The 14,730-nt window shown below is 39.7% G+C and overlaps 1 long non-coding RNA gene across 2 annotated transcripts in view; it reads right to left on the bottom strand.

The window, feature by feature from the left end:
* Nucleotides 1-14,730, bottom strand: part of LOC139749023 (uncharacterized) — a 1,138,420-nt gene that overhangs the window by 1,032,123 nt on the left and 91,567 nt on the right. Inside the window, exon 1 of one of the 2 annotated variants that reach the window (XR_011712872.1) lies at nucleotides 11,969-12,359. The exons of the other annotated variant lie outside the window; for it this stretch is intronic. This is a non-coding gene — a long non-coding RNA (uncharacterized lncRNA). Of the gene's footprint in view, nucleotides 1-11,968; nucleotides 12,360-14,730 lie in introns of those variants that run through there. 2 annotated transcript variants of the gene reach the window in all.

Raw genomic sequence — 14,730 nt, forward strand, 5'->3', positions numbered from 1 at the left:
TTTGTATAATCGGAGCAACGGCTTAAAGAATATGATAAAAGTGGCAAAGTGTGATTTGGAGAGTATCCATTATATTGTATGATATATAACGTGATCAGGGTAACGGTTATGAAGATCAAGAAAAATGTCGGGTAATTAACGTCAAATCAGGTGAAACTAATCATAGATCAACCTATAAAAATCTCACCTAACCTCCTGTACCTCACTCTTTTAATAAGTGATTGTAGGTCTCAGTTTGGAAGAGGCTGTCAGGTATTGTTTACGATCCAGAGAACACAGTGAGCCACAACAGCCTCCAGTGATGACCATTAATATCAACCAACTTTTCAGATGCTGGGGAAGGTTAGGTTCAACTTGGAGGAGTGTTCAACCTACTGTTATGTTAACCTTACATCTTTCTGCTCTTCATAACCCTCACTAATGTTGCCTTATTCAACCTTTTAAACTCGGAGACACATCATAACAAAGACTTGTGAAGCGGGCGCCGCTAGTGTTAGCGGGCTTACTTTGAACAACCTACCAATAACGTGGCATTTGTATCTCTGCAAGGTGCTTCTTACACATACTACCACTTTCTCGAAGTAATTATATCGTATACATATAAGTACACACATGTAAATATACGTAAATATGAATAAATAGTAACCATGAATAATGACGTGTTATATGGCAAATGCAGCTCCAGCTCACACCCCTGCGTTACTCCCTCACACACCCCTTCCCACAGCCAGGGTCATCAAGGTCGTCAACGTCAAGCCACATCCACCGCCCGGAAAATCGTCAACGCCTTCTGCAGGAGTTGAAGATGGTTCTAAGACCAAGTTCACTGCGTATGTTACCCATGTGGCACATAGAACTGAGCAATGATCTTTCGGGGGATCTTACGACCGAGTTATTTCTTTTTCAATAGTCTTTACTTTTACATGTATTTCACTTTATTTTCACTTTATAATGTAAAAATACAAAGACTATGTTCAAACCCTGGAAAATTTTCCGCAGGTTACAAGGTATTAAAAGAAATTAACGTCGTAGAAGGAATTTAACGCTTCAAAATATGTTCTGCCATTCTTATTCTTTATTCTCTAAACACAACAATACGTCAGCAAACGAAAATTACACAATATCCAAAGCAATCAGCACAGCGTGGCTAAAATATTCACCAAACAACAACTTTAACTGTCCTCCGAAAAACAGAGAACGTCATACTGAAAACACGCAAATCACAGAAGGAAATCCAGATTCGTGGAATATACCATATTACTTATCACTGAGGCTATAGTTAATGAATTGTGTGGTATTCATGAACAAGCAGTAAAGCGTAAAATAGTGTTGACATATGGCTTGTGGGAGGTGCTATAAATATATGGTGTTTGAAAAAAGATACTACATGAAGTGAAAAATTTTAATCGGGAGAATGAGGTGTGTGCGCGAAGAAGGGAGATAGTGAATGGTTCAAATTGAGAATAGATCTGCATAAAGGGTGTGTTATTGCTTTTTTTAATTGTTTTTAACCAGTCCACAAGCTGATGTGGTGAGCTAAAATATACAGATACTCGACCATCTTAACAGTATTAAGTCATTCAAATTCAGATGAGTGTGAGGCGATCGTGTAAAGAATGACAGCGTATGAGAGAAGTGAGTGGAGTGTGGCTGAGAGAGCAGGTGTTGTTGAAATGGTCTGAACATATGAAGAAGATGAGCAAGGAAAGACTATGAGAATACACGTGTCAAAGTGAAGGAGACAAGTGAGAGACAGACAGAGTGAGACTGAGAAGGAAATGGAAGGATGGCATGAAAAATGCTTTGAGTTATGGGCTAGAACATGTAGGAGAGTGAGAGGCATGCATGGGATAGAGAGGACCTAGGGCGATGTGGTACACAAGGATGGACGTGCTGTCAGTGGGCTGAGCCAGGGTATATGAAGCGGTCAAGGGAGACCACGGAGTGGTATGTGGGGCCTGGTTGTGGATAGGGGGATCGGGCTGTGGTGCTTTACACGTGAAAAACGAGGCCATTTTTCGTCAATTCCTGACGTTACCACGCTAACATCAAAAACGACAAACAACTAAAAAAAAAAAATTACCTATGGATAAAAAGTGCCTCAAGGATACTGAGTCAAATAACAGCAGGTAGGCTGAGGCAAGCATGGAGGCATACGACAGGTAAATACAGTGACGCAGGCGGATGATAACGGGGCCTAAAATATCTTTATTTCCATGGAAAAATTCGAGAATTGATACCACAGTTGATGCTTATACAAACTGAGGGGTCACCATATAGCCAAGCACAATGTTGTATATACATACTATGCGGTGTATGAGTAACAAACTCGGTGACCGAAACATGAAATATATGACTCAGGTCATAACAAGCATTGTGTGTGCGAGAATATAAACGAAAGCAATAGTGTTCATGAAGTGGACAAAAAATGTTAAGTACCTCAGGCCCCGAGGACTGAAATAACAGTGCTTTCGGGCATTCAACATACAAGTACGGTGAACGAGTTGGGGTTCGAATAAGATGATCAGAGGAGTGAACAGTAGGGTTGATCGGGGTATCCTAGACATACTCCGACATTAACACCATAAACATGATGTTTTCCATACTTTCACTTCCTTAGCCTAAACTGATAACAATGCTTAATACTACATCTACCAAGACTTTCAAACCTCTTCTGTGATTACAGTCCTAGCGGGCTTCTGTGATACGAATTGGTGAGGGGGGCTAGGAGCAAACAGGCACTTTAATAAGGTTATCAACACGGTCATGACATTTATGTTCATGTGAAGGTATCTATAAAAACTGCCTAGCTGTGTCATTAATATAACACTCAACAGTGAGACTGTCAATACAAATTGCCTATCTTTGCCATAATCATAAAACTTGATAAGAAAAGACTGAAAGGAAAAATTCCTGCAGGACACACTCTCCTGGGTGCGTTGCGAGAGCTGATTTCGAGAGAGAAAGGATTACATGAGCGCGGAGCTAAGCAATGTATCTTACTCCCATGATAGCACACCTTACAGGACGTGAAGCCGTAACAACGGTTTCATTTTTCTTGCTGGCGGAAGATGAAGTTGTTGGTGCTACAGACTAGCATACGCTACACCCGGCCTTGCCACTGTCCAACATGGATCCATCAGTATGTATGCCCAGCGTTGGGGAGTCATCATGACTATGAGGAGTGAACTGGCCAACATGATGAAAAACGAGAGCTCCTTACCGCCCCAGCCTGCACTGATCAACGTCCATCACCACAGTAACGTAGCCCCAACCAGCCAGCAAGCATGATGACAAACGAGAACTCCCACCGACGGCCCATCATCACAGTAGCCTAGCGCCAACCAGCGATCGTACACACAGATGGCAGAGTAGCGCTATAAGCACAACAAAGCAAGCAGATAGCTTAGCTCAGTTTTAGTTATGTTTATATCATTTACTATTTAAGTGTAACAACCCTAATTAATACTACATGCATAATGTATAATTCATAAAATTTGTTCTGTAAAACGAGCAGCATATCTGCCACTTTGACTAGGCAGATGTGCCTCACTCATGTGCTTATCCAAAGTGTATAAGTATCTAGCCCCATCTTGATCTTAACCTGTTTTGTGATTAATTACTAGATATCATTACGACCCCCAGCACTGTAAAGTATCAACGGTACATTCTCAGTCAAATGGATACCTAAATGAAAAAAAATAATTCATTCATCCATTCATTTATGATGTATAGAAGTGTAATGTTGCAGGATCAGCTGGTATTATATTCCGTAAGGTTTTATCATCCGACTAGTGCGGTTGAGCCAGCTGCTGTAGCCTGATGGGTGACACCAGGTTATTTCCTACAGAGTCAGGGGTCGGTAATAACGTGTGGGAAGCGCGGTGCAGAGTTCGCACCAATTGTAAGATTTCCGAGACCCATGACACCGAATCCCTCGACAAATTCCGAGACTGAGGGGAATGTGAGCTGAGCTTATATAGCAAAACTTGCATCGTTATGGACAACATGAAGATACCTACAGACCGCACATACAACAGATAAAACTTCCTAATCATCATCTTAACGGTTGGAGTAACGCTCTTGTCCGTGGGGAGATAGCGAGGAGCTAGACGAGCGAGGAGCCTGGCCAGTTTCTCTTCAGACTTAATCTCGTAAACTTGTGGCTCATGGAGTGTTCTAGTAACAGTGCCTTGACAGATGTACCGAGTCAGGTCAGATATATAACCATGGCGCATTTTTCATTTCATTCCTGGCACGATCACGATTGAATAATGTCTTACTAGTGTTGCTGTCAGGGTTCACACCGAGTGACCGAGTACGTAAACTGGTCAGGGATAAATTGGAATGTTTCCGATGAGGAAGTACGAAGTCATCCGGACCTTATCAGCACCAGTGTTGAATCAGTGTTGATGCTTTAGAATAGTGCATACTATCTGACTAAATAGCACTCGTTATGAAGTCTCCTGGATGAGATACAGCCAGATATTAAAAGCGCCTCCGGGCATGACGTTCAGCCAGACAAACCCTTGTCCATTTGAAATTCTAGCCTCTGACACCCAATTCAGAGAGGTATTCGAGGATAAAACCTTCATCTGCATTACCAAAGACAATCTTAAGAATGAGCTAGCGTTCCTTTGTGAGGAGAGTGGAGATGGTGTACATGAACCTGTTGTTGATGATACATTGTAAGACCAGAGAAACAGAAAATGTAAGAGGTAGAAATTTTGACAGGAGTTAGACTCAAGTGGACGCTGATAGGCATCCAAGCTTGGGAAAGGCTTCCACACCGAGACTCATATTGATAAAGATCAAAGAAGGGGTCGGCAGGAGCTCTGGGGAATCAGCAAGAGTTTAGGAAACAAATATGAGCATTGGGAGACCAGTAGGAGCCTTCATGAGTCCGGTAGGGGCTTGAGGGGATCAACAGGAGCTTCCTGAATCATGAGACGCCGGAGCACATCAGGTGTCCCACCGTCATCCCCTGGTGCAGCTGACGCTACGATTCTTCTCGAAACACTTGAATGTCATCTACGTCCATGTGATCACTACGCTCTATTTCATGACTGACGCAGCACTTGACCTTACTTTGGTTCCGACTGTCTTGAACATATCTAGGTAACGAGAATATAGGAATCAAACATAAAGAAAATGCATAATGCAATACTGAATCAATATGAGACAATACAACCACAATAAATCTAAGGGTAGGGACTACCCACTTAAGTGAGTTTTTCATCCTTCAAGGTTCAAGGCTACCAGCTCGAATCCCACCAGTAACTTTCCAACGATACGAGTGTACCTGACTAACGCTAACAACGCCTCTTATATCTGTCACCATCAGCAGTCCTCATACCCAGCACCACCAGCAGTCCTTATACCCAGCACCATCAGCAGTCTTCATACCCAGCACCATCAGCAGTCCTTATACCCACAACCAACAGCAGTCCTTATGCCCAGCACTACCAGCAGTCCTTATACCCAGCACCACCGGCGGTCCTTATACCCAGCACTACCAGCAGTCCTTATACCCAGCACTACCAGCAGTCCTTATACCCAGCACTACCAGCAGTCCTTATACCCAGCACTACCAGCAGTCCTTATACCCAGCACCATCAGCAGTCCTTATACCCCGCACCACCAACAGTCCTCATACCCAGCACCATCAGCAATCCTTATACCCCGCACCACCAACAGTCCTCATACCCAGCACCATCAGCAATCCTCATACTCAGCACTACCAGCAGTCCTTATACCCAGCACCAACGACAGTCCAAATACCCAGCACCAACGACAGTCCTAATACCCAGCACCACCAGAGTTCCTTATACTTAGCACCACCAGCAGTCCTTATACCTAGCCCGCACAAGCGTCAGCCCTTATACCCAGCGCCAACTTGCGTCCTTACACCTCGCTCCCACAAAGATGTGCTATGCAGAATATTCCCAGATTTAAAACAGTGAACACGATATCCCTGTTGCACTACAAGATTTTACAGCCGAATATTGTCCGCTCGCACAAAGCACAACCATCACATTAGAAACAATAATTACACATTAAAAGGTGGGACGAAAGACCTGTCTCAGGCGTTATTACTACAATACGTAAGATTATATATATATGAGATTTCAGAAACATTATTATAGATAAGGCAAGTGCTATTCATCGATCCTCTTACCATCGTTTTTCAAAATGTAAAGTAATTCTCTACTGTTATGTTAACAACATATTTCAATATTGATATGTATTGGTGTAATCTGTTCTAACTAAATTCTATTTTGACCATGAAATTTGAAAGACATGGTCTTCTTTGCACGCTATACTTCGTGCTCTACCTTCCCTAGTCTCTCTCTCTCTCTCTCTCTCTCTCTCTCTCTCTCTCTCTCTCTCTCTCTCTCTCTCACACACACACACACACACACACACACACACACACAAACAAACAAGAGACAACTGGCAGACTGAAGATCTACACCCTTGTTCAATAAAATGGTATTAATGGTTATATACTTTGATACAGAAACACTCTTCTGGCTCTTTAAAAAAAGATGTTTGGCTCAACGTTCTTACTATAACAGTCTGCGTCTCGGACCAGCCATATATCGAGAGCCTCCGCGTCTTGGATTATTTGGTTGGTTATTTCGGCTTTAGTTCTACGTCTGGCAAGATCGTTAAGGCTGTCAAAGAATTCTGTAACCACCTGCTGAAATAACTTGTCAACCGGCTTCAAGCATTCAAGATACATCTAGGGCTGGACAATATCTAACGGCATACATGGCCCTTCAGCCGCGTCTTAATGTGAACCTGTTACAATGGTTCGTTACTGGGTCCAACCTTGTCACACAGAAGGTAACTATTTCACATTGGTCACGGTGTCACTCTTCACAACTCGTTACGATGTGGCCCACATGGCAGCCAAAATTATATCCAGTCTGTGATCCACAGGCTGGCTAGTAGCACGAAGTAATTTTCATAACATTTTGCCATCGTTTACCCTAGACTATACCAGACGTTATTCGAGAAAAGGCATCCTAAAATCTATTCTAAAATCTATTTCAGTCTTGGGAACTTTTATATATAGTCTTTTACTTCATATATAGGCTTACTGAATTCTAAGATAACAAAAAAAAAATATTTTCATAAAATTAGTATTACGAATACTCATTTTCTTTTCATGTGGTAACTTCAGAAAACGAAGGCATGATATGGTAGACTATGGTTAATGTGCTTCTCATGTATACATCAGATTACCCGTCATCGGAAAATATCTATAACAGCAACAGGAAGAGAAACAGTAGCAGAAAAAGATGATAATAACTGGAACAATATCATCATCAACAAAAGAACAACAAGAATGATTAAAAGGAATCGATATATTCGATCATTTGTGCAGACAACACTGATGAAATTCGGTGGAAACTTTTTCAGTCAACGAAACTGAAAAGAATAAATCAGATGAGTCCGACTACAGGGAACTGTACCACCTAGACACATGCCCTACCGCACATCAATGCCATCCCAAACAAATGTTCAATTCTAAAACCATAGCTTCTCCATAAATCTTGCTAGAGAATGCAAGACATAATCAAAAGACTAAAACTATTCTTCAATATCAATCCAATCAGAATATTACGAGCCAGTCTCAGCTGTAATATATATATATATATATATATATATATATATATATATATATATATATATATATTTTTTTTTTTTTCATACTATTCGCCATTTCCCGCATTTGCGAGGTAGCGTTAAGAACAGAGGACTGGGCCTTAGAGGGAAAATCCTCACCTGGCCCCCTTCTCTGTTCCTTCTTTTGGAAAATTAAAAAAAAACGAGAGGGGAGGATTTCCAGCCACCCACTCCCTCCCCTTTTAGTCGCCTTCTACGACACGCAGGGAATACGTGGGAAGTATTCTTTCTCCCCTATCCCCAGGGATATATATATATATATATATATATATATATATATATATATATATATATATATATATATACATACTCTTTTTCTTGCTACTTGGTCAATCGTTTAAAACAAATGAGCTAATAAGGCGTAGGGATTACATTTCGTATGAGAAATTTCCCGTACACACGAATTATCCCTGATTTTCGAGGGTTACAATTGTTCACCAAACAATAACAAGAAAAACATGTGAATCAAATCTAAATAAAACTACGTTTTCGCTTCTGTCCCAAGAATATGGTCCTCAGTATGAATTATAAGACCTAATAAAATAGTGACCTATGATAAAAGCCTTAGACCTTATTCAAAAAATAATTTTGAATTAACCTTAACAGTAGGGAAAATGGATGTTAATTAAGCTTCAACTCAGATATGATCAATGTTAATCACAGCTAATAACTATGATTATGTTAGGCTTCAACACTCTGAAAGGGATATGTTGTTTTGGTGAGGAAGCCAAGAGCTGTAACATTACTTCACTGGAAAACGTGATGTTCTTAGCAATGCTGATCTTCATAACAAGTAAGTCTTCCCAAATCTCATGCACTGTAGTTATGGGAGAACTATCACCTCATATCCACACGAGAAATCAATCTTTCATTCATATAATTGTCACGCAGGGCAATGTCGGTCAATAGTATATCAGTGAGGCGGAAAAGTTTCTAAGTGCTTGAAACTGTGTGACGTTATGAACCACAGATCATGCCATCATACTCAGGGGTCGTGCCGTCAACAACCCCATCATCCGTACAATTCGTCCAAACACGGAAAAAATAGGTTTAAATCGCTTTACTGGTGGATTATACTGTGCTGGATTTAGGGTGTAACAGCTAGTGACCATGGCAGGTCAACAGGAAAATCATCTACTATGTCTTTTGACTTTAAAAGTTCCAGAATTCTATGTTATCAAACAGTTGTCATTATTACTTAAAGATTATCATAAAACATATAAAATCATGTGGCATTTACTCATCTTATGTTGGGAGCTGGGGCTACTTTTGCCAGCTCTAGTTTCTTGTTTTAAATTTGAAGTTTACACTTTAACAAACCAAATTCAACTTGCTGTAAAATTTTGAAGTTCACATATTTCAAGTCAAATTCAACTTGTTCACAAGATTGTTCATAACCTTTTCATTTTATTTTCGTGTTGTCGAGTTCCCTATCAAAATGGGCCAAAATGGTGCAAAATAAACACAAGAAACTCACCAACGCCATACCAATAATTTCTCATTTTACCGCCACACACGTTCCAGTTGATAGATTATGTGGAAAGTGGTTATACTGGATTCCTTACACTGTTTAAAGCCGCTACTGAGTGTAGAAGCTTAGGTATAACACCTCGTACTCCATCAGTTTTAACTTCCCTTAAAGAGGCAGAGCTTTGAATTAGAGGAAAATTGTGGGGGTAAGAACACCCTATACCAACAGTTGAGTGTAACGAACGTGCATTATTAACACTCGTCAAAATCTTGCAAACAGAACACGAGCAGTTAAAGACGCCATGCACATGTACTTGTGCAATACTCTCGCAAGTGACAGTCTTCCGGATGGCTGACAATAAAGCAATTATTTTGGTGCAATGTCGATACAACAAAAAATGAAAAAAAAAAAAAGCAATATGAAAGGATAAAACTGTATTTAGTTCCCTGCAATCAACAAGAATTGATATAAAGCAAAACGTTCCTATTTAAAGGGATATCTGCACTAAATGTGGGCACTTCCTGACAAAGTCAATAGTGTTCCAAATTTATACGAAGATGAGGCCTACTGCATACACAATGTACCCAAAGTGCTAAAATGGTAAAATCGCGCCCTTCACACAATTCACCCATGATGAGAAGACTGAAAAATTACCAAAACAACATCAATGTTCACATAGTTAAGGATTTCAATGTCGCCGGTGGGGGTGGGGGATAATTCTGCATCAATCTACTGAATGAAATTGTTTCCCCTATAGGAATAGGATCTTAATCCTAATGTACCATCAGATCGTTTGTAACACAACGAAATACATTCGTTGCTCCATTTATAATTATAAACAAAAAGGCAATTTTTGATGGTGTCAGATTTCTAAAAAGCATCAAAATGTATGTACACACGTCGAATCCTTCTAGATAACACGTCATCACGACTATCCCTAAGTACACTTCCCTCTCTTTACGTAAAACACGTTGTATCCCACATGCTAAGAAAAATCTCGGCACATGCTTTACAAAATTATGATTTCACGTACAAATCGACCACACACATACTTATTGTACTTGATTATACAAAATGCCTGCCTTGCACGCTCGATGTAAAATTTTATACGTAACTGAACTTATTTCATTATTACTATTTAACCTCCACGGTACAATCAGTTTCGGACAGTCTCTAAGTTCAATTTACGTAAACACACCTATGCATACATTACGGTGGGTGACGTTACGCCCTGGTTAGGATAGGTTTGTTTCCGTGAAAATTGATTTTCAGGTGGTTTCTGAGGTGTTTTGCATGTAACCTTGATTTCAATAGTAGAGCGTTTTTTGCGTGATTTCCCCCACCAAAAACCCCGGAATCCCTCATTACAGTTGGATAAATGTGGGGATATCTCAAAATGTAGCGATTTGCAGTAGAAATAAGGGTCAGAATCGTGCAAAACATCAAAAACCATCGACTAACACAATTTTAGCTTCCAAACAGGTCGATGTCTGAATATGGAATTTCAACTTTTCCTCATCCCTTCTATCTCTACCACCAACGAGTAATCTAATATCGAAAAATCGGTTTAAAGACAAGAAAATTAATTCATTCTTAACCCACTCTATACAGTCGCAACAACCATTCCACAAGGGTAGACCACACAATAATCCTAGAAAACGCGCTTGCACCAACTTAAAATTTACCACCACATCTAGCATCATATGTGTTTTGTACAGCTTTTAGCACGCTAAATTGGATCTGGACCCTACTACACGTATTTTACCATTTTATAAGATATAACTGCTGTTAATATGAGCTTTTGAATACATCATCTGCTTTCAGGACGAACAGCATAATTCATGACGAGGAAAGGTACCCCTGACCCACGCGTAGCTTAGCTTTCACTAAGCAAGCATTTCCCCTCCTTTTTTTTTTCTTTTTAGTTTAAGTATCTATCTTTCCTTTTACCATTCTCTTAAGGCAGCGAGGGTTTTTAATGAGGAGGTCTATGGCGTTACGGACCACTGGTAGGTCTGACAAAAAACTGATTCTGCAGGACTGTGTTCCCAGTTGAGAGGCGCCCACTGGAGAACTCAATCCCCCGGTGTAATATCAAATATGCATGATTTGCACTCCCCTGGTTATACGTATAATAAACACTAACTCTGAATCATTTACGCTCCCCGGTTACTATCATATATATAATTACATTTCCCCTGGCTAAGTCTGAATACAGTTAAATAAATGTGAACATCAAACACTGGCCCTGTTAATTTATATACTACAACTGACACAAGCTGCATCTACAAAGACACACCAAAGCATACACAAAAATCATTGGGTAAAATGAGTTTCGAACATCCACCTAGGAACCAGGGTTTTTAGTGGGGGAAATCACACTAAATAGTAATTTGCCGTAGAAATGAAAGTCAGTATCGTTCAAAAGACATCAAATCTAACCTAACAAATCTAACTCAATCTAACAAACCTAACTTTACCTAACAAACCTGACCTAAAATTCGCTGTATGTCCAGAACAGTAATAACACCATACATATACAGTAGTACCTATTTTTAATAAACTTACCTCCACAATGTCACTAAAACTTTACCAAAAGTTCACCAACTCAACACACTCAAAAACGGAAGCGCAGTAAAATTCATCTCCCTGAGACATTATAATAAACTAAAAATAAATACATTTATCATACAACAGTATGTCTCCTAATAAACAAATTCAGTCAGTATCAAAGTTGTTACATTTAGTATATAAGTGAGAATGTCTCTTCTGCAAAGTAAACAATCGAAGCATTGCACTTACCTATATTGGATCAGCACTCTGCTGTTTTCCATTATGGCAAGACTTGTCAGTGTCAGTGCAGCACAATGGTCGTCCAGCACACACACACACACACACACACCCAAAACTGGCCTTCTTTCTTTTATCCTGCACACCATCAGGATAAGTTTGTTAGCGTACAAAAATCAAAACATCTCTGAATTATTAATGCTCGTCTGTAAATCCATGCTGGTAATAGTTCCTTCAGCTGAATTCATTTCCAGATGCACAAAATATCATTAACTCACCAACCACTTCATAGAAAAACACTAATTGGTTGCTCATGCAGTTGAACGAGGAGGGTAGAGGGATCACCCGTGTGCCGTACCCATACCCGACCACGTCCGGCAACACACTATGGGTCGTCGACTCCAGTGATGATCACTCCACCATGAACTGTTGCCACTCACCTTTTTTTTCAAATAGAAAAAGGAATACATGAAAGTTACAGATAAAAACAAAAGGTACCATAGTAAAAATAACATGAAATAGTTTTTCTTTTTTTTAACTGGCATGTTCGCTGTCACAAAATTATAAACACGAGCAACGTAAATTTCCAAAATTGATTACAAACATGATGTTCAACTATGCACGACATGACTGCAGATATGCCAGCGATTTCAGATCTATTCCTACAAAGTTCCTTGTCATACCTAAACAATCATTCCTTAATTATGGAAGTGTGCACTTGTACTCACGAAGGAAGTGAATTTTATTCAAAGAAAGAGAACATTAAGGACAGAGACTCAGAGACTGGGGAAGTGGATATATGTGTGTGTGTGTGTGTGTGTGTGTATATATATATATATATATATATATATATATATATATATATATATATATATATATATATATATATATATATATATGAAGTACGCTGGGGTGTGATTACTGTAATACTGACTAGGGAGTGGAAATCCAAGAGTCTATATCATACGTCATACAAGCCTAGTTCATCCAACCTTACTTTGGAGCACTTTTGTCTGATTTTTGTTGTTGTTTTGGAGGAAAATTTGTCTGTATATAAAGTATCCGGCTAGAATCCGTGGCTTAACCCCAGCGGCATGGACTCAGGTAAGCCAACCGCCACTCCTGTTCGAGGAGTGGTGGTGACCAACCAATTTCGTGCAGTATTATTCAACGGTCAAGTGGTCAAACAACATGGCTGTGATATTGCGTTTTCCAGAAAATGGAACGAGATGTCCTTGTGCTGAGAATCTGGTGAGTGCCACTTTGTCACTATTGGGATTTTTTTAAAGTAAAATCCAAAATGACCACTAAGAAAATAATAATAATATAGCATACTGATCTGAGTAATGTTCATAAATGTATCTTTTTATCTGAAACTATTCTAGGCAGAATTCGAGAAATATTTTATTGAAATATATGTAACCGATATTTTAGGTGGCAATTCCGTCTCGTTTGGGCCCATCTTGGATCTACCACAAAAAATACATACAATATCTAAAAAGTTAATTCATACTATTTCACAAGGTTGCCATAAAACCTAATCACTTGCATTACAACCATATTAGTTACAGCACATCCATTTCATAGATACAGTGCCTTAACGTGCAGGTACACACAACACAGCACAAATTGTTATAGATTGTAACCATCACCATCTGCTTAGTCATCATCCTATTATTCTTAGTAGTCACCGAAATCCACACACAGTTTTGCGTTTTCGATTTTACAGTTCTCATCTGCACCACATATGCCATGCATTATGTGGTGCATGATAATCCATGAACTGGACAGCTGTTTCTATATGGCTGAAACACGTTGAACTGGATTTACAACTACATGCAACATTTTGGAGGAGGAGGAGGAATCGTTCCTTCCATACATAGGTGTTGGCTGATGGTTCTCTATCTTCTATCCATATTGTGAAAGCTCTTCTTTGGGACGCTTCATTTGTCCAGTTGCAGTTCACACGAGCACCGTAAGGTGACGCAAGCTTAATATACTGTAGCGCAGCGTTAATTTCCGGGGTCAAAACATTTCATCATTGAAGGTTCTTTCTTTTAAATGAACAAAGAGGGCATTCAGCCAGCAAGTGATGGAGTAACTACACGTCTGTACAAAGAAGAGACTGGAATCCTTCCATTATCCACTTTTGTTCAAGGGCATTCTGGCTGGTAAATGCTCTCAGCGTGATGTCTGACTTCAGAAACAAATCATATCCTAACCCAATAGGTAGGGGGACAGTGTCACATCCGCGCACACTATGAAAAGAAACGAAGAGCAAACATTTGTCACCTAAGGTCATGGCTGTGACATTAATGTCAATGATTTTTCTACTGAACATTTTCATGGAAAACTGAGTATTGGTATTGCGTTACCAGAAAAAGTAAAAGGACACAGATGTCTGTGTCATCATCAAAGATTTGGATGTGCTTTTTTCCTCCTGTAGCAGATAACTCACACTACTGTAGTCACTTCTGCTTCTTCATAATGAAATGGACTTTATTTTCCAATCAGGTGTAGATGTCCAATGATGGTATTGCATAAAAGGTGAATCAAATCCTTTCTTGTCTCTGGCCGGCAGAAATGTTTCACTCTTGAGAGTGTAGACTGCATGCATGAAAATATGCCCCTGTTTCGCTCGTGTGATTTTACTGTTCATTACAGCAATGAAATATACATACGTCATATGGTTTAGAAACGCACCAACAATTCCCTTAGCAAAGCTAAGCATTGTTGTGTTCTATGGCCACAAAATATGACACAGAGTCCCATTT

This window comes from Panulirus ornatus, chromosome 1 (genome assembly GCF_036320965.1).
Source record: "Panulirus ornatus isolate Po-2019 chromosome 1, ASM3632096v1, whole genome shotgun sequence".
NCBI lineage: Eukaryota > Metazoa > Arthropoda > Malacostraca > Decapoda > Palinuridae > Panulirus > Panulirus ornatus.